Source organism: Paramisgurnus dabryanus, chromosome 15 (genome assembly GCF_030506205.2).
Source record: "Paramisgurnus dabryanus chromosome 15, PD_genome_1.1, whole genome shotgun sequence".
Lineage (NCBI taxonomy): Eukaryota > Metazoa > Chordata > Actinopteri > Cypriniformes > Cobitidae > Paramisgurnus > Paramisgurnus dabryanus.
In genome coordinates, this window is record NC_133351.1 from 3,252,740 (window position 1) to 3,272,016 (window position 19,277).

The 19,277-nt window shown below is 40.1% G+C and overlaps 2 long non-coding RNA genes across 2 annotated transcripts; one reads left to right on the top strand and one right to left on the bottom strand.

Annotated features, from left to right (window-relative positions):
* Window positions 1–15,788: 15,788 nt before the first annotated feature.
* Window positions 15,789–17,275, top strand: LOC135733577 (uncharacterized). Its single transcript, XR_010526977.2, has 3 exons — window positions 15,789–16,250; window positions 16,681–16,738; window positions 17,141–17,275. It is a non-coding gene; the product is annotated as an uncharacterized lncRNA (long non-coding RNA).
* Window positions 17,196–19,067, bottom strand: LOC135733576 (uncharacterized). The gene is made up of 5 exons (XR_010526976.2): window positions 18,490–19,067; window positions 17,862–17,955; window positions 17,630–17,763; window positions 17,446–17,547; window positions 17,196–17,335 (listed from the first exon to the last, which is right to left on the bottom strand). It is a non-coding gene; the product is annotated as an uncharacterized lncRNA (long non-coding RNA).
* Window positions 19,068–19,277: the final 210 nt, after the last annotated feature.

The window sequence follows — 19,277 nt, forward strand, 5'->3', positions numbered from 1 at the left end:
TCACCAATAAATGCAAGCAATTGGCGTAATCCTCCAGCATTATAATCACCAGTGTTGGGGAAAGTTATTTTTAAAAGTAATGCATTACAATATTAAAGCAACACTATGTAGTTTTTTTACCTTTAAATAATGTCTCTAAAATTATTTCAGTGATAGAACAACTTTTAACTGGACAAATTGTACTGTTGCTGCAACCTGAGCAACCTCCTAGCTGCTACAAGCACACTCTGAAAGTGGCGGTGGAGGGTAGGAAACTCAGCCCCGCCCCTCCCCCTGCCTGCAGAAGAGTGTCTGATACCAGGCACTGTTGCGCTTTTCAACCACATGGGGGAACTTTGAGTCATTTTTACATGGAAGCTACATAGTGTTGCTTTAAGTTACTTCCCAAAAAAGTAACTAATTGTGTTACTTAGTTACTTATCATGGAAAGTAATGCTTCTGTTACTTTTAAGTTACTTTTTCTTACTTGGCTGAGGCTTGATCTCATTCAGGCCTTGCACGTGTTTTATATGACTGTGAAGTTCTGCATTCAGAAACGGCATATTTCTATTGCAAAAATATCAAGTTCTGACTTGCCATCTCCATTTCGGATTCAAAACTGTCTCCGCTCAGGCGCGCACGCATATAGTTCATTATTTTTTGTGACATTCAGTACTTTGTGTTTTTAATATCAAATAAATTAAGCTGAAGAGTAACTTGCATTACTTTTGAAAAAATAACTCCAATATTAATGTGTACATTTAAAAAGTAATGCGTTAATTTACTCATTACTTCAGAAAAGTAATACTATTACGTAAAGCAAGTTACTTGTAATGCGTTACCCCTAACACTGATAATCACGCAACATTACACACGGGGCTCACTACAAAATTTATATTTTTCCTCCTGCGCTGCTGTAGTGGACAATGTTAGGGTGAGTCAGCTCTAATTTAATATTTAAAGTGATTTTTGATTTAAAATTGGATTTTACAAGAAGATAGACGCCTATATGAAACAATTATCACTGAGCACTCACTTAACTTCAAGAAATCACCATCTGTGTCGCCAATTCCCCTTGTCTCCAAAATGTGCGTATGCATGGGTCAGAGTTTACTTACAAGTGCGCACATTCTCCTGTCAAGTTTTTATTTGATAGATTACAGTCTTTGCGTGGGAAGTAACATACGCATGTTTTCAGCCCCGTTTTGTGCATGCCAATAGTCCCCTGATTTGGGACTATAGGTACTCAAGATTAACATGAGATGAGCAGAAACAGTGTGTCTTATGTGAGCTTTAAAGTGTGATATAGTGGAGATTATAGTCAACTGTTTTCTATGGTTTCTGATCAACTACTACTGTATCATGGTGGCACAACAATTTGAATAATTACACACCTGGTCGAATGGCATTTTATGGTAACTCCATTACCCCCTTGTGTACTAGGGTGTGTAATAAAAATGTGTATCTGGCTGAATGCATAGAGTACAGTAGCACATGCCCTTTGTGGAGTAGGTCACTGTGAAGACAAGTTGATGCCTAGATGTATTTTGAGCTTGTATTTTGGTTAGGGTGCTGGAAGCATATGAAAAGGTAGATGAGAAACAATATTGGACTTATTCTTAAAAGGCACAAGCTGTTTCTGGCATCAGAAGAACAGATTTGCATTCATTTAATTCGAGCCAATATGAAGATTAAAGTGATGCATTTAAAGGCTTTTGTGTGGACATTGGCCTTGATCAATCTGAAACAATGGTGTTTGGCCAAAATTACTGTGTGTGTATGGGCATTTCACACGGTACGCGCCAGTGTCTAGTTCCTTTTCAATAGGAGACGTGTGGAAAGCAGCACAACGTGGGCAGTTACAGAGGTGGCGCGGAGTCGGTCCGCACGCCTTGCTCGTGCACCCAAAATCCTGCCCCTACCTCGAACACATCTCTTTACGACAGGCGCCGTTAAAGATAAACTTATTCGCATTAAATGCTGCAGAAAACGCTTCCACTAAACAAAAAAAGCTGTAGCCATGTACCATGTGAAAAGAGAGAAAAAAGACTTGAGGTTTAATGTGATGATCAATGTTGCATCATTCAGAATTGAACAGAGAATGCCTTTTAAAATCCTATTCATTCCTGAATTTGAATCGAGGTAGAGGTACATTTCTAAACTCTCTCTCTTCTCACTGTGTGTCGCCCATCTCTTTCAAAAGAGGTGTTTCTAAATCTGGTTGTCATAAACAACGGAGTACCGTCCACTCCAGTAACTGACAAGAGAAGGATGACGTGAACTCCACTGCTTTGCTCCCATTAGTAGTCGCTCCTGAAAATCGCTCATCATTTGCATAAAGTTAAACTTTTCCTAACTGTCTCACACCCATACAGTCGCCAACGATCACTTTCCCTCGTGTTGCCGGAAGTCGCCAAGCTTCAATTGAAATGAATGAGATCACGTCGCTCTGCTACTCTTTGTCGCTGACTGTCTGAATGTCTCTCTTTCTCTCTATCTTTTTCTTACTCTCTCTCGAACATATACATCAAAGTCACACACACACTTGAGGTGTTGCTCTCAGCTACGTTTATGTGTGTCACTAATTATCATACCACCAGCGACCTCGGGCAGAAAGAGAGAAAGACAGAAGCGTGTTGCTCCCAGCCCTTGTGCCTCATCTCCATCACCTTTGCTACAGATCAACGTCTCTATCGATCAAGAGATCAGAGCACTATAAACGACTCACATTCATTAGACAGCTAGCGGCAGCACACTGCCAGCGTGGGCTGCGTGTGATTGCCTCTGAAAGATTTTGACCTGTGAGCATCAAAGGTTCTGGGTGAAGGTTTTCTGTGTGGGGTTGACACACGTTACGGGACGACGTAATGAAGAAAGAGTGTTTCAGATGAATGCTCATCTCATGACAAATAGAGAAGAACAGGAGAAGGAGAGAGAGTTTTGTGCTGGCAAACAAGCAGCGTGTGAGAGGGAAGGTAAAATCGATTGGTACACAATGACACAGGTGAGGATGGGATAGGGGCATACTGATTGTGTGGTTTCAGAGATTCAGTGATATTTTGGAAAACTTTTTCCAAACACAGACTGATAAACAACAGTCTACAGAGTGCACACAGAATTTGATCTTGTGGTCCATCTGAGCGTGATTGTTATTATTTTTTGAGCAAACATGCAATAGACTATCTTGCAAAAACTATGAAAGTGAATGGGTCTGTCTTATGTTGTGTTTCAACAGAATTTTCTGGATCAGATTCAGGCTTGTATTTATAAGGTAGTTAAGACAATATTATCTCCTGTTAGGAGCAGCGTCACATTTTTGACGCTCGTGTGAGGTATTTGGCCAAAATGCGCTGAATAGCTGGCCAATTGGAGCATACCGCACCTTTTAGAACAATGAGCTTTGTAAAATCAATGAAAATCAACACGTTTTAAAAAGGCGGGAAGCAACAAGGATTTACAGTATGTGAAAAATGTGTTTTAACCATAAACCACACAGACACATTGTTATACAACAAACACACAAATAACATTATTTTTGGCCAAGTAATAGGGGCATTGGGGCGGCAGTGGCTCAGTGGTTCATGTAGTAGGTTGTCTACAAACCGGAAGGTTGGTGGTTCAATCCCGACGAAGTGTCGAGGTGTCTTTGATCAAGACATCTAACCCTAGCTGCTCCCGATGAGCTGGATGGCGCCTTGCATGGCTTACACGGCCGTCTGTGTATGAATGAGTGAGTAAATGGGTGAATGTGAGGCAACTTGTAAAACGCTTTGGATGGCCAAAGGTCTGTTAAAAGCGCTATGTAAATGCAGTCCATTTACCATCTTGAAAATGTAATCGTAGAGATGCACAGATATATTGGCTTATAATCGTTATCAGCTGGTAAAAGCTATATCGGCCAATAATCTGTATCAGCTGGTAAAAAAAACTTTATCTGGCAATAATCGACATCAGCTGGTAAAAGCTATATTGGCCAATAATCGGTATCAGATGATAAAAGCTATATCGCCCAGTAATCGGTATCAGTTGCTAAAAGCTATATCGGCCAATAATCTGTATCAGATGGTAAAAGCTATATCATCTAATAATCGGTATCAGATGACAAAAGTTATATCGGACAATAATCGGTATCAGTTGCTAAAAGCTATATTTGACAATTATCTGTATCAGCCGGTAAAAGCTATATCGGCCAATAATCGGTATAAGTTGCTAAAAGCTATATTGGACAATTATCTGTATCAGCCGGTAAAAGCTATATCGGCCAATAATTGGTATCATCAGATGATAAAAGATATATCGGCCAATAATCAGTATCAGTTGCTAAAAGCTATATCAGCCAATAATCAGTATCAGTTGCTTAAAGCTATATCGGCCAATAATTTGTATCAGCGGGTAACAGCTATATCGGCCAATAATCTGTATCAGCCGGTAAAAGCTATATCGGCTAATAATCCGTATCAGATGATAAAAGTTATAACTGCCAATAATCAATATCAGATGATAAAAGTTATAACTGCCAATAATCGGTATCAGTTGCTAAAAGCTATATTGCTATATATTAACAATTGTGAAAAGCGCTATATAAATTAAATTTAATTGAATATTGGCTAATAATCGGTATCAGCCAGTAAAAGCTATCGGCCAATACTCTGTATCAGATGATAAAAGTTATAACTGCCAATAATCGGTATCAGTTGCTTAAAGCTATATTGCTATATATTAACAAATGTGAAAAGCGCTATATAAATTAAATTGAATTGAATATTGGCTAATAATCTGTATCAGCCGGTAAAAGCTATTTCGGCCAATAATCGGTATCAGATGATAAAAGCTATAACGGCCAATAATCTGTATCAACCGGTAAAAGCTTAATCAACCAATAATCGGTATCATCTGGTAAAAGCTTTATTGGCTAATAATTGCTATCAGCCAGAAAAAGCTGCATCGGCCAATAGTTTAAAATAATTGGCTGATTATTCCTGTCAATTAAAAGAAGACAGGAAACACTTTAAATTGTGCTGGGTGCAAAAGGAAATTTTGAGAAACATTGTCTGCTTGATTTTCAGTGTTGATAGTAATTAACTGAATATTATTAATTCATAAAACATAAGAAATACTAATATAATAATATTCAGAACTTAGTTCATGTGAGTTAAAAATGTCATTTTGAGTTATAAAGAACACCAGCTTCTTTGAAACAAGCTGTTGAATTGGAGAGAATTAAGTTTTTATTTGCACAGCTTATTTAAAAAAAAGTGTACATGCACCAAAGTATCAGAATGGGAAATAGTATCGGCAGACATCACTCCTAATTGGGGAAATTTAGTGTCGGTGCATCTCTAAAAGATCATACTGTACATTCATCTGCCCATCCAGTTAGTTTTGGCCAGTAAATATAAATCTATTATCTCATCCAGAGTTTAGAGCTTTCATTGTCTATTGAAAGCCAGTCATACTTCCTTCCTTTAAGAATGAATGACAAGGCTAAAACTAAGTCCAGCATCCATCCCTGTGGGTCTGCGATATGTTTAATAGTGAGCCTTAGGAGAAAAACCCCTTCCATTTAAATCCAGAGCTCCATCCAAATGAAGATTTACACACAGGCGACTTTTCTTTCCGCTGGCTTTCTCTCTTCCTCCACCCACAAGCCACCCCGGAGAATCTGTGAGCGAGAGATAGGGCTTCTCTCCCAAATCCCCTTGATTTTTCCCTCGGCGTGCATGTTCATCGTCTCCATCTTTATCTATCATCTGCCTTATCTAAGGCGGCAAATCTATGGCTACAACATAATCGCAGGCGCTCAGGGGTTTGACCGCTGTGGCCACCCCGTCTGTGGCTCTTATATAAAGATCTTGCATGCTTCACACTGACCTCTGTGGATGAGGTGGTTTTTGTCATTGCACCTGGATACCTTTCAGTTTTCACATTTAATTTCCTGTTCCAGATCTTTACAGCCCATTTGAGTGGGTATACACATGTTATGTGTGGATGTATGTTTTGGTATTTCTTAAAATATGGTCACTTTAATAAAGTCCCTTAAAGCTGCTCTATGGCATGTGCCACAAAAGATGTTAAGTTCTGTGTTTCTTTACTTTAGTATAAACACCAGACATTGGTGGGAATCTAATTGCACGAGTGTAAATAGACATTTGCATTTACAATCCATTAAAATTAGGGCACCCCTACTTCCCACACCGCCCCTGTATTTGTCTTGCAAGACTTGGCAACACTGGTTCTGATGTCATTTCACATCTCAGGTTTTGTTTGTGGCATTTTAAGCAACTTTAAAAGATTTTATTTTTTTCTTCTATATTGCCTCTTGGCACTGTTGTCTTTGGTAACCAAGTGCAATAACACAAGACAATTTAAATATATCTGCTTTTTGAAGCTTCGTCCCAAAATGTTTAAACCTGACAGTTAATATGAAGTCTGTTTCCTCTGTCAGTAGGAGTACACACTACTTTTGTTGAAACAGGGTCTGTGGGTTTGTTTGGAGTTTATGTTGGTTAACAGCAGCTCGATCCTTTATTCTTTTGTTGGATGGAAAGCCCCTTTCTGTGGGAGTCCGTGACAAGCCACTAAATTTATCCTCCTCACATACAGAGATTGAATCCGAAACCCAACTCGGTGATTCATCAGCCCGTGTCTGAAATACAATACAAATACACTAAGAGGGAATGAGGGAGAGAGAATTTATAGTGTGTCTCCTAAAACCATTTTTTCTTTGACTCAAGTGAAGCGCATAAGATAATAGCAGGACGTAACAAGCGGAGGACGAACTCTGAATGTTGCTTTGACAAAGACTTGTAGACTATATAAGCATCTGTCTGAAGGTTATTCAGGGTTTGTGTATGTCACAGGGGTGACGATCTTTTAGGCGGAACCAAAAATTTGGAAAGTTTTGGTTCCGCCCGGATGTTTCCGCCCGGACCGGTAAGAGAAAACACCGGACATCCGGTAGCGCCGCGAACGCTGTAATCAGCCAAATTACATACAGCTGAGAGTCATTAAGAGGAGCGCCGGGTGATTGGACGATGGCAACACTCAGGAGAGTATTTCAGGGCAGTTTAAACCACAGTTTGTGTACTTATTATTCCTGTTGTTGGAGTGTATTGTAGCGTTGAGTTGGGCTCACCGAGTACGCTATTTTGGATTGCTGTGTTTGCTCTCTCTCTCAATTGGATTATAGACTTACATTGATGAAGATACCGAAGACCTTATAGGTGGAAGGATTAAACGAATACTGACCTTGGATGAAAGAAACGAAGGAAGGAAGGACGAACCATTGTGAGTATACGGTTGTGGAAAAGTGGTGTTGGTGGCTGAAAAACCACCCTGTCTATGCATCTGGGGTCCTAGCAGTGTGATATCAACCTTGGAGAACGTGGGACGAAGAAAGTGCAGCAGTTGTGAGTAACGGAGTTTCCTTATGGAAATATTGTGCATGTATTTGACCTGTATATCTCTTTGAGTGTTTCCGAAAGAGAGTGGGTGGCCCTACCCCTGAACCAGCGCGGTGGGTGAGCCGAAGAGTTTTTGTGCTGAAACAGCTCCGGTGACGAAAACAAACACTAGGCCGAGTTACCATCTCCATATTTTTGTCCAGGGCGAAGTAAAGGAAGACGGGCGTCTATTTGTGTGCACTGAGCGTGGAGGGTGAGTCTTGGATATAGAAATGTTCACTTGAAGTGGTGCTGTGTAATGCTGTGTATTGCAGTGAGATTGCTGTTGTCTTTTCTGACGTACCCCTGCCTCCAGTCACTCGTTCCTGAGACGACGAAGAGGAAGAACGGTCCTAGAGTAAGACATGAATATGCTGTGAGTGTGTTTCAGTTTTAAAATCACGGAGCGGCATCTCGAAGTATTTTTCCAGCCAAACGCTTGGCGGACTTGAGTTTAGGAGTGGTGGTGAAGAACTGTGCTATCGGCGGTGTGTGAGTATTACTTATAATATTGCTACCTTACCTGTGTCTTTTGATCATCACAGAACTTGAGGCGAAGGAGATCCGTCGGCCCGAGGTCTCGACGAAAGGGCGCCCCGGTCCAGTTTTCGATTGACCATCGGGTCTCGAGGAAAGGGCAGCGCTCGACCCGGTGTGCCGGCGTGACGTTCTCGCCCCTCTGTAGACCAACGAGCTCGCCGAGAGGGTTTTGGCCCCCGGCGGCACAGAGGAAACCACTGTCCAGTTGACGCAACGTGTAGGCCGCTATCTCATCTGTGGAGAGAAAGAGCCAGCGTGAACGCTGAGATATCGAATTGTGAAGAGAGCCATACCTACCCAAAGCTGTAGTCAGCGCAGAGGTGAGAGAACCTTTGGAAACCGATTCATTGTGCCTTTGTGTCCCAGCAGTCATCTGTGGAGAGAGAGAGACAGCGTGAACGCTGAGATAACGAACTGTGAAGAGAGCCATACCTACCCAAAGCTGTAGTCAGCGCAGAGGTGAGAGCACCATTGGAAACCGATTCATTGTGCCTTTGTGTTCCGGCAGTCATCTGTGGAGAGAGAGAGAGACAGCGTGAACGCTGAGATATCAAACTGCGAAGAGAGCCATCCCTACCCAAAGCTGTAGTCAGCGCAGAGGTGAGAGAACCTTTGGAAACCGATTCATTGTGCCTTTGTGTCCCAGCAGCCATCTGTGGAGAGAGAGAGCCAGCGTGAACGCTGAGATAACGAACTGTGAAGAGAGCCATACCTACCCAAAGCTGTAGTCAGCGCAGAGGTGAGAGCACCATTGGAAACCGATTCATTGTGCCTTTGTGTTCCGGCAGTCATCTGTGGAGAGAGAGAGACAGCGTGAACGCTGAGATATCAAACTGCGAAGAGAGCCATCCCTACCCAAAGCTGTAGTCAGCGCAGAGGTGAGAGAACCTTTGGAAACCGATTCATTGTGCCTTTGTGTCCCAGCAGCCATCTGTGGAGAGAGAGAGCCAGCGTGAACGCTGAGATATCGAACTGTGAAGAGAGCCATACCTACCCAAAGCTGTAGTCAGCGCAGAGGTGAGAGCACCATTGGAAAACGATTCATTGTGCCGTTGTGTTCCGGCAGTCATCTGTGGAGAGAGAGAGACCGCGTGAACGCTGAGATATCGAACTGTGGAGAGAGCCATACCTACCCAAAGCTGTAGTCAGCGCAGAGGTGAGAGAAACCATTGGAAACCGATTCACAGTGCCTTTGTGTCCCAGCAGTCATCTGTGGAGGAGTAGAGAGAACCAGTGTGAGTGCTAAAGGAACGAGCAAGGAAGGAAACCCCTACTTACCAAAAGCTGCGGTCGGTGAAGAGGTGAGAGAACTCTTTGAGGTCGATCCACCGTGTCCTCGTGTCCCGGCTGTAATCTGTGGAGGAAGAGAGAACAGGGAAGGAGAGTGAGTCGACAAAGCAAGGAGCTGTGTGAGATAGGCGGTGAACCGCCTCGAGTTAGCTACAGGTACACGGATAAGAAAAAGTCTATACCAACACTGATTTTGATCTATCTTGCCTCCAGGAAGGAAGAGGAGCGCGCCACGGGCAGAGGGAACCAGAGGCGGGAGCCCGTTCCCCGACGCGACCCCCACCCCCGTCACTCACTTGCTCGTGGCCCCCTGGAGGGCAGAGCCGGACATTAGTTTTAATTCTCCTTTCCCCAATTCCCAGTACTTTTTAAATATTTAAATAAATAAAGAATATTTTTATACTTACCTGTTCTTCGTTGTTGTTTGGTCATTGGGTTGGTTTGGGGACCTCCTCGAGGTGGAAATTGAGAAGGGGCGTGGCTTAACCACTAGCAGCCAGCCCCTGGCTTGTGACATGTACTTAAAAAAGTGTAGTAGTTGTTGCTAAGCAGGACATTTGCTGGAGCATTCTTGGTGGTTTCTAGAGAGTTGTTGAGGTGTTGCTAGCCATTTGATGAGGTGTTGTATGTGGTTTCTAGGGTGCTGCTAGGTGTTTGACAGGGTGTTGTCTGTGGTTTATATGGTGTTGTCTGTGGTTTCAAGGGTGTTGCTATGCATTTGACGAGGTGTTGTCTGTGGTTTACGGGGAGTTGTTAGGCGGTTGCTAGGGTGCTGTTGTTAGGTGTTTAATGGGGTTTTGTCTGTGGTTTCTAGGTAGTTGTTAGGTGATGCTAGGGTGTTGCTAGGTATTTGACAGTTTGTTGTTTGCGGTTTATAGGGAGTTGTAATGCTGTTGCTAGCGTGTTTCTAGGCAGGTTGTTCTCTGTGGTTTATAGGTATTTGATGGGGTGTTCTTGTTGGTTCATAGGGAGTTGTTGATTGCTAGGGTGTTGCTAGCCGTTTAATGGGGTGTTGTCTGTGGTTTCTAGGGTGCTGCTAGGTGTTTGATGGGGTGTTATCTGTGGTTTATAGGGTGTTGTCTGTGGTTTATAGGGTGTTGTCAGGTGATACTAGGGTGTTGCTAGGTATTTGACAGTTTGTTGATTGTGGTTTATAGGGAGTTGTAAGGCTGTTGCTAGCATTTTGTGGTTAGTTGTTAGGCGATTTCTAGCCGTTTGATGCGGTGTTGTCTGTGGTTTCTAGGGTGCTGCTAGTTGTTTGATGAGGTGTTGTCTGTGGTCCCCACTGAAAAATCTATCTAAGACCAGCATAAGCTGGTGAGCTGGTTTTAGCTGGTCTCCCAGCTTGGTTTTAGATGGTATTGCTGGTGTAGCAAACTGGTCTAGGTGTGTTTTGGTCACTTTTTAAGCTGGTCTAGCTGGACTGGGAAGACCAGCTTAGGCCAGCTACTGCCACCTTAAACCAGCTAAAACCAGCTACCAGCTTATGCTGGTCTTTGCTGGATTTTTCAGTAGGGGTTTCAAGGGTGTTGCTATGCATTTGACGAGGTGAATGAGGTGTTGTCTGTGGTTTACAGGGAGTTGTTAGGCGGATGCTAGGGTGTTGTTAGGTGTTTAATGGGTTTTGGCTGTGGTTTCTAGGTAGTTGTTAGGTGATGCTAGGGTGTTGCTAGGTATTTGACAGTTTGTTCTTTGTGGTTTATAGGGATTTAGGCGGTTTCTAGGCATTTGATGGGGTGTTCTTGTTGGTTTCCTAGGGAGTTGTTGATTGCTAGGGTGTTGCTGCTTTGACAAAGACTTGTAGACTATATAAGCTTCTGTCTGAAGGTTATTCAGGGTTTGTGTATTTAAAAACTTGTAGTAGTCATTGCTAAGCAGTTGCAGGACGTTTGCAGGGGCATTCTTGGTGTTGTCTAGGGTGTTGTCTGTGGTTTCTACGGTGCTGCTAGGTGTTTGATGGGGTGTTGTCTGTGGTTTATAGGGTGTTGTCTGTGGTTTACAGGGAGTTGTTAGGCGGTTGCTGGGGTGTTGTTAGGTGTTTAATGGTGTTTTGTCTGTGGTTTCTAGGGAGTTGTTGGGTGATGCTATGGTGTTGCAAGGTATTTGACAGTTTGTTCTTTGTGGTTTATAGAGAGTTGTTAGGGGGTTTCTAGGCGTTTGATGGGGTGTTCTTGTTGGTTCATATGGAGTTGCTAGGTGGTTGCTTTGGTGTTGCTAGGAAATTGATGAATGGTTCTTGGTGATTTCAAGAGAGTTATTAGGGTGTTCGTCTTGATGCAGACTGGTTGAGCACTGTATGTCAAGGCTTTTTAATATAGGTTTGTCCTACACTGCGCCAATTTAAAGGGAAATCATGACATGGAAGTCAAAGGTTGCCTTTTTAATTACAAAGTGATAGCTGGACTTTTATTTGTCTTTGTCTTATTTTGTGCTTTTTGATTACTGTGTTTATTTTATTTCAAAAGACAGTAATAAATAACTATTTAAACTCTAAAGTGTGTTCATGTCATTTTATACCTTAAAAATTAATGAATGCATATTAATTAGGGATGCACCTATACCACTTTTTAAGGGTTGAGTATGAGTACCAATATTTTTCCCTGGTACTCCCCGATACCAATGCTTGTTGTACTGTTTTTTTTTTCATGTGGCAATTTTCTAAAAACAACACAATGAGACTAATGAACATATCAGCATCTTTATTTTTAACAACTTCAACTCATATTATAAAAAACTAATCATTCTTATGTGCTTATCATCACAAATTTTCAAAGCAAAATTTCACAGTGTCCAATAAAGGGCAATACCAAGGACATAAAGGCATAATGTGCTAAAGAAATTACAGACAAGAAGACAATCAAATTTGCCATAAAGTGTAACAAAGTACATCACATGAGGTATTGGTCTTTGGTATTGGGGTATTTTTACGAGTACAAGTACATGAGCTTGGTATCGGGCCGAATACGGATACTGGTATCGGTATCGGTGCATCCCTAATAATAATCGTGTAATCATGATAAATCCTCAATTGGTAAACGTTGCAACAAAATCTATCCAAGATTAGGGTTTCTATGGAATTGTAAAGTGGTTGGTAAGGTGTTTTTGGTGGTTTCTAGGGAATAGTTAGTACTGTAGTTGCTAGAGTGGTTCCTGCTAACTGGTTATTTGAAAGAGCGCTTTAAAAGTGTCAGAGAAATGTGCATGATGCTTTATATACGCAGACAGCAATGGAGGCAGTCAGGAACATCATATGATAATATGATCCAGGGGGAGATTATTTCTGAAAAGAGATGATTTGAATTTTGCAGCGCCCTTCTTTTCACCCAACCTGAGCTTCTTTACCATGGCATTTCAGCATACAAAGCCGTTCCGAGTAAGAGTTTGCGGTTTTCCACGTGTTGATGATTAGAAGAGTTTCAATCCTTCAGAGTCTTTCAGAAAAGCGCCAACACAAATGCATTTGATTTGCAAATAGTTTTGAAAAGACAAAAGTGTTGTGTTGGTTGCGTTAGAAGAGCATCAGAGCAGCAGAGAAAACGACTTCTAGGCTTTTTAGCTTCCAGAAGATGAAAGGAAAGACAGACGATTTCCATTAGCGACGTGGCTTTCTGCCGTTGCCATAGCAACATCGCTGCATCCGTTGTGATGTTTCCAGATGAATCTCACAAAATTTACTGCCATTATAGTGCATTAAAGCTGGTGCCATTACAGTGATTCACACAGGTGCATTTTACCATGATAACCTCTCTGCTGTTCTGTCCTATATATGCTACTTTTCATCAAACACACAAAAAACAAACTTTTGTATAAAACATGCATCTGCTTAGACCAACAAAGAGAAAGACTGTTTTCAATATTGTAGGGAATAAAAGTTAAAGAGGCTCATAAATGTACATTGTGCCATGAAACGAACTGCTTTACCTTATCATAAATAAACGTCTGGCCGGTTTAATGCATTCTTTCTCTTTAACAGAATCTCACCTTTGACCGAACCAGAGACAACCATCAGCTGTAAGAAAACAAAACTCAATATGCAAGGTGAGGAACAGGTGTGCAACATCAGCTGTCACAACTTACAAGATATATCTGAGCGGGCTTTGGTTATGATTGACAGTGCTGACTGCGCATTTTATATCATCAGTCTGTTTTACCTGAGGCTGAATGTCCATAGTCCCTTCACTGTCTTAAACTTGTTGGACACAAACCTGAAAGGCACATGTGAGAATTGCAAGCTTCAATCACATTTGAACAGATGGGCCTTTCTGTGACATGAAAACGTGATATTCCCAAGCAGAACTGGATTCCAACATTGTTTCTTGAAATATTATTTATTACTTTTTTCTTGGCAAAAGAAGGAATTCAGGTATTCCAAGTTTAGTGTGAATGCCATTTTAAATGTCAGGGTAGCATAAGGGGTAGTATATAGACAGATTACTATCAACATACACACACAGTCACACTCCATCAATTGCTTTGCTCCTATGGGTTCTTCATTGTACAGCCATCTCAAAAGCAGTCAATAATGTTATATTGGCTTTTGGGATGCAATGAAGATCTAATGCCAGACAAGGGAACCAGAAACAACATCACAAAGATTTCTGTCAGACTGAAGGGGTGTTCACATTGACAGATTTAACATTTACAGCAACAAAAAGACCAGAACTCAGGATGTAACTTTATGCAAATGGGTCATTCGATGAAAATTGTGGTTTTTCTGTCCCGGCCTCAACCACCAGGAAAACCACTTAAAAGTGTCAGATAATGACACAAAATATATGTTTTTTGTTTTAATTGAAGTGTTTTATTATTAATAAAACATATGTAAGACAGTTATATTGCAAACCATTTTTTATATATATTAGAACACGGTCAGTACCATGAAATTGGCTTGTCCATCAGGTCAGGAGACGTGGTTTAGTGACATATTTTGAGTTAAAAAATACATTTTTCTCCCCCTTTAAATGTCATAATACAAAGGTAAGTAGTACAGTTATTTAAAAAACTAAAATATCAACTAAATATTATAAATAATTTACAGGTCCCTCAATTTCATGTCACTGGTGTTACAATTTATAAAAACCACCACTTTGAAAAAAATCAACATCCTTGCCAACTTCTTCCTGGGTCAAAGGTTCATTGTAGGCGTGGCTGTTTTGAAAAGCACATTGTGAGTGTGCACTCTCTCCTCATCTTTTTCCAATTTGATAAATAATTTGATAATTTCATGCGAGGACTTAAGATTTGTCACTGGTGTTACTACAGTTTATAGTAAGGGGAAAGGAAATTGTATTAATATAATTTTTCAAATTGCATGATTAAGTGATTTATTTACAATTTAAGAAGTGTGGTTTGAGCTACTGTGGCCCCCCTCTTAGGCTATATCCACACGAAGCCGGTGCATTCCCTATCCGATAATTTTTTTCCTTGCTCTAAAAAAATAATCCGTAAACACGAAACCACTGAAACCGACTGAAAGCGGTGTAGTATATATGCCGGACCAGTATGGGGCGCTGTAATTCTGCCACAGATATACACTATACACGGAGAAGAAGACTTTGAGCATGCGCATAGCCAACGTATGGTGTTGTCCATTATCGCTTGTTGGTCACCACAATTGCATAGAAGCAATAGATTTTGCTGTAATAAAGCTAGTAGGCTTTAGTAGCTTCTGTAGCACGAACACAATCACGTAATCCGCCGTTATTGTTGTTGCTGTTACGTGTGACGCTTCCGACACGTGATGTGATGACGTTTTCGCTTCACAAAATATACGGATTGGCTGTACAGACGAAACCCCAAGGGTGTCGGTTTCAGATTTATCACTTTAGGACCCGGTTTCAAAAAATAGCGGATTCAGTCTCCCAAAACGCCGGATCCGTGTGGATGAAACGCCAATACGATAACAAATTTATACGTATGCAGTGATACGCGTCTCCGTGTGGACAGCCCCTTAGATATGCCATTTTGTCTGCAGATTTGTCACTGGTGTTATCGTCACTGGTGTTACTGTTGCTGCTGGTAACACTAGTGACATGACGATAACACCAGTGACAATAAATAACACCACTAACTTTTTTATCAACATAAGGTTTCATAAAAGCCTCAAAAAGTATATTAATAAAGACTTGTTAGCATTTAATTACTGTTTTAATATTGTAAACACATAATAATCATATGTTTTGTCATTGGTTTCACTTTGCGTCAATGGTGTTACATTGCGTCACTGGTGTTACCACATGGCATATTGGTTTTCTGGCATCATAGTTGCCCAGTTTTATAGAATATGGTTTTTTGCATCTACCTAACTGTTGCTGCCTTCATAAGTAAGCATTTTAAGGATATCATCATTCAATTTTGATCACTCAACCTCAATTATTTCTAATGTTACAACAAAAAACACAATGGTAGAAATAGAAAAAGGTTACACTATCGAACTTTACCAATGCTTGTTTAAAGTAAATTATTACTAATCAGGACAATTTCTTAAAGAGCACCAATTATGCTAATAAATGAGCATGTTAGCACGTTATTGTAATATCCCATAGTACATACATGTTATTAAAACTTGAACTAATGCACTGTGAGTCTTATAAATTGCTTACATACCTCACCGATTTCCCACTGTCTGGAAAACGCTCGGTTTAGTTCCTGTCTCCGCCTCCCAAAATGTCTAGTGTATTCGGATTGGTCAGATGACTACTCAACTGTTATTGGTCAACTGGGTTCGGCGTGTGTTTGAAAGGTTACGCCCCTGACTACGCGTGGGTTTTCCGGTTCTGACTGAGAGTCACAGGCAACGTAAACAAGCGCTATATTTCTCTATAAACGATGGTGTCTGTACTGCCTTACCACTTCAAGCTCGATCCAGAGAGTTCAGACGGCGTTACGATATAAACGATCTCCGTCAATTAACGCGATTGGATTTAACTTTTTTAGGTGTCCTTAGCTCTGCCAGAATGCTAAACGAAGACGAAAATGTGTTGCAAAGACATCCAAAAGGTAATTATAACGTACTACATTACTTTGCAAACTATATGGAAACACCAAATGTAGCACATAGAAAGTATTTTTTGAAATGATTATAAAACTATTTCACTTATTAACATTATTTACTATAGTAAACTTTATTAAAAAAGCCTGCTTACATACTATATTACTGTGCAAACTATATGGAAACACCAAATGTAGCACATAGAAAGTATTTGTTGAAATGATTATAAAACTATTTCATTTGTTAACATTATTTTACTATAGTAAACTGTATTATAAAAGACTGTTTACATACTATATCACTGTGCAAACTATATGGAAACACCAAATGTAGCACAAAGAAAGTATTAATTGAAATGAATGTTCTACATTATTTCACTATGGGAAACTTTATTATGAAAAACTGCTTACTTATAAGTGCTATGTTTTTACTTATTAGGTTTTAAGGAGAATGCAACAGGTTCCAGGGCCTCTTACCTGCGTGATTCATCATCCAGGTTTTGCACAAATTGTCTAAATCCCTACACACAGAACATTTATTGTACCGACTATAAGCCTTTGAGGTGCAGGACTAGATTAAGTTTTATTACATTTTTAAACCAATAACACTAAAGTATCATTATAGTAACAAAATACCCAAAAGAACAAAAGATGTAACTTTAAAGAAAATATAATAGTCAGTCAAAAGTTTTATTTATTTATTACAAATATATATTTAAATGTTAAACAATATACAAATAAACATACTTTAGTAACCATATTGTGCTCTTCTTTCAAAAATTTTTCAATTCATTTCTTACAGCTATCTATTCAGATAAATGGCATATCAAAGCTTTGTCAGCTGGTGCTATTTAAGACGACACTATAAGGTTATCATCCTGTCGTGTGTTGTTCTCCAGATACGCTTGGAGCTTCCTGATCAGATCGGTCACAATTTTGGCTTTCGATGACCCCTGCACTGAAGATGGCATGCAATCACGTCCTCCTTTGAAGGTCTCTCAAACTGTGATGCCAGGTCCATTGGAATCGGGGTTTCCTTCAGCTTATCTTCAAATACCTCATCAAACACAAGCCTGATCACATCCTCCACATAACTGTAGAAATATTGCAGTCAATAAATCTTTTGTTTTGATCATTTATTTCCCTGCTTCATACATTAAGTTTTTAATTATGAATGTATTTGAAATAAAACATTACTGCTTACGGTATGTCACTTGTGTGTTTTGGGAACATAGCCTTGTACTTTCCCTCCTGCTTTTGTTACGGCTTGGTGACATTGTAATGGATGGCTGCAAGGTACAAATACCTGTAAAATATAAACAAGCAATTAATTTATTGTAAAAGTAAATACTACTTTATTTAACAAAGTTACTAAAATACTTATATACCTGCACAGCATTCCAATAAATGAGAAAATCAAAAAAATTTTGCTGCAAATCTGAAATCTCAGGCTACGGACGGCAAAGGCATCCACTGATGATGGTGATGGAAACATTGTGAAACGATGCTACTGCCTTGGTTCCTATGATTATGCAGAGAAAAAAAACTTTGTCATCATCAGTTATACATCTAAGACTGGTAGTGGTTTCACTAGCTAAATACATCATGTGTGTTACACACCTTTGCTCCTCATATGCCAGTCTGACTCCTTGTACTGTGTGTTATGATGTTGCATGTTTGCATACAGTGTAGAAGGATGTGTACAGCTGCGAATCTAAGATATAGACAAATAAAACAAACATGTATTCAGTCAAAAAGACATATTATAACAATAGAGTACCATGACTGTAAATCGTTAGGCTATTCATTAAAACGTTAATGTATTACATATTCCATGGCCCAACATTAGCAACACACATTACGTGTTTACTTCGTTTCAAAATCTAAGAAAGCTTCAAGTAAATACAACAGTAAAATACATATAACTTTAAACAAATCATCTGTACTTAGAGTTTCTTGAGTTTGATGATGAGAACAAATTTTACTGGTAACAGTTTAGCTGGCATTTGTATTTGTATTTAGCTTAGCAACTTAGCAAGTTTGTAAACATGTCTAAACCAACATCGATAAAAAAAACGATAGTCTGCATAATTCAACATACACGTGTGTAAATATGGTACGTTGTTTATGAAATACAGTATTACAACACAAAACAATTAGCTTGCAAGCTTAGCTCTACACGCACATTATGTTAATCTCCAGTTACGTAACGTACAGTAAAAGGCAAATAATAAACGTGAATACTTACAGCCTGTGATCCAGAAGTGCACAGTAATCCAACTTTCAAGAGGAGACCTCGCGCAAATCCAGCTTTGGTTCATGAGAAGCAGTTATTGTGAAAACTCCGTGAACAACTTCTGACTGGATTTTTCCGGAACCGTATTAAACATGATGTCCTCTGTGTAAGTCCATAAAGTGCTATTTTGCCCTCGCATCTAAAGAGACAGCGTCTACTCGAGAGATTTAATTGCTTAAACAATGAAACAAGAGTTTGCAAACAGAGTAAAAGCAGGGACTCCCAACCTCCGCCATTTTAGCTCTCTTCTGACTCGGCGCTCCCCACCCTCGTCTTTGAGGGCGTACCCAAGCAAAGCAGAGAGGGCTGAACTATGATAATGTTGGTCTTATCTACGTCACTAATCCCAGGAAGTAAACTGTTGCCTACAATCCGAGTGTTTTTTGTAGTCCTCGAACGTTAGAGACGATAACTCGCGTCATCGTTTTCTTTGAGGTATGTACTTTTTGAATATCGTTAGCATGTACTAATGCACACTTACACACAAAAGGATGTTTAAAAACGTGTATCCCATAATAGGTGCTCTTTAATATTACATTAACTTTTTCTGTCTTGAATCATCTATGCAAATTAAATAGTCAAATTACATTCTGGGAAGCCTGAATTGTCATCTAAAATATAGGTAACTTTATTAACGAAAATAAATACCTTCCGGTAGCGCCGCCATCTTAGTTGCGTCCGCATTCAGGATGAGAGCTTACGCAGCCTACGGAGGCCCTCTGAATTTGTCATACGTCACT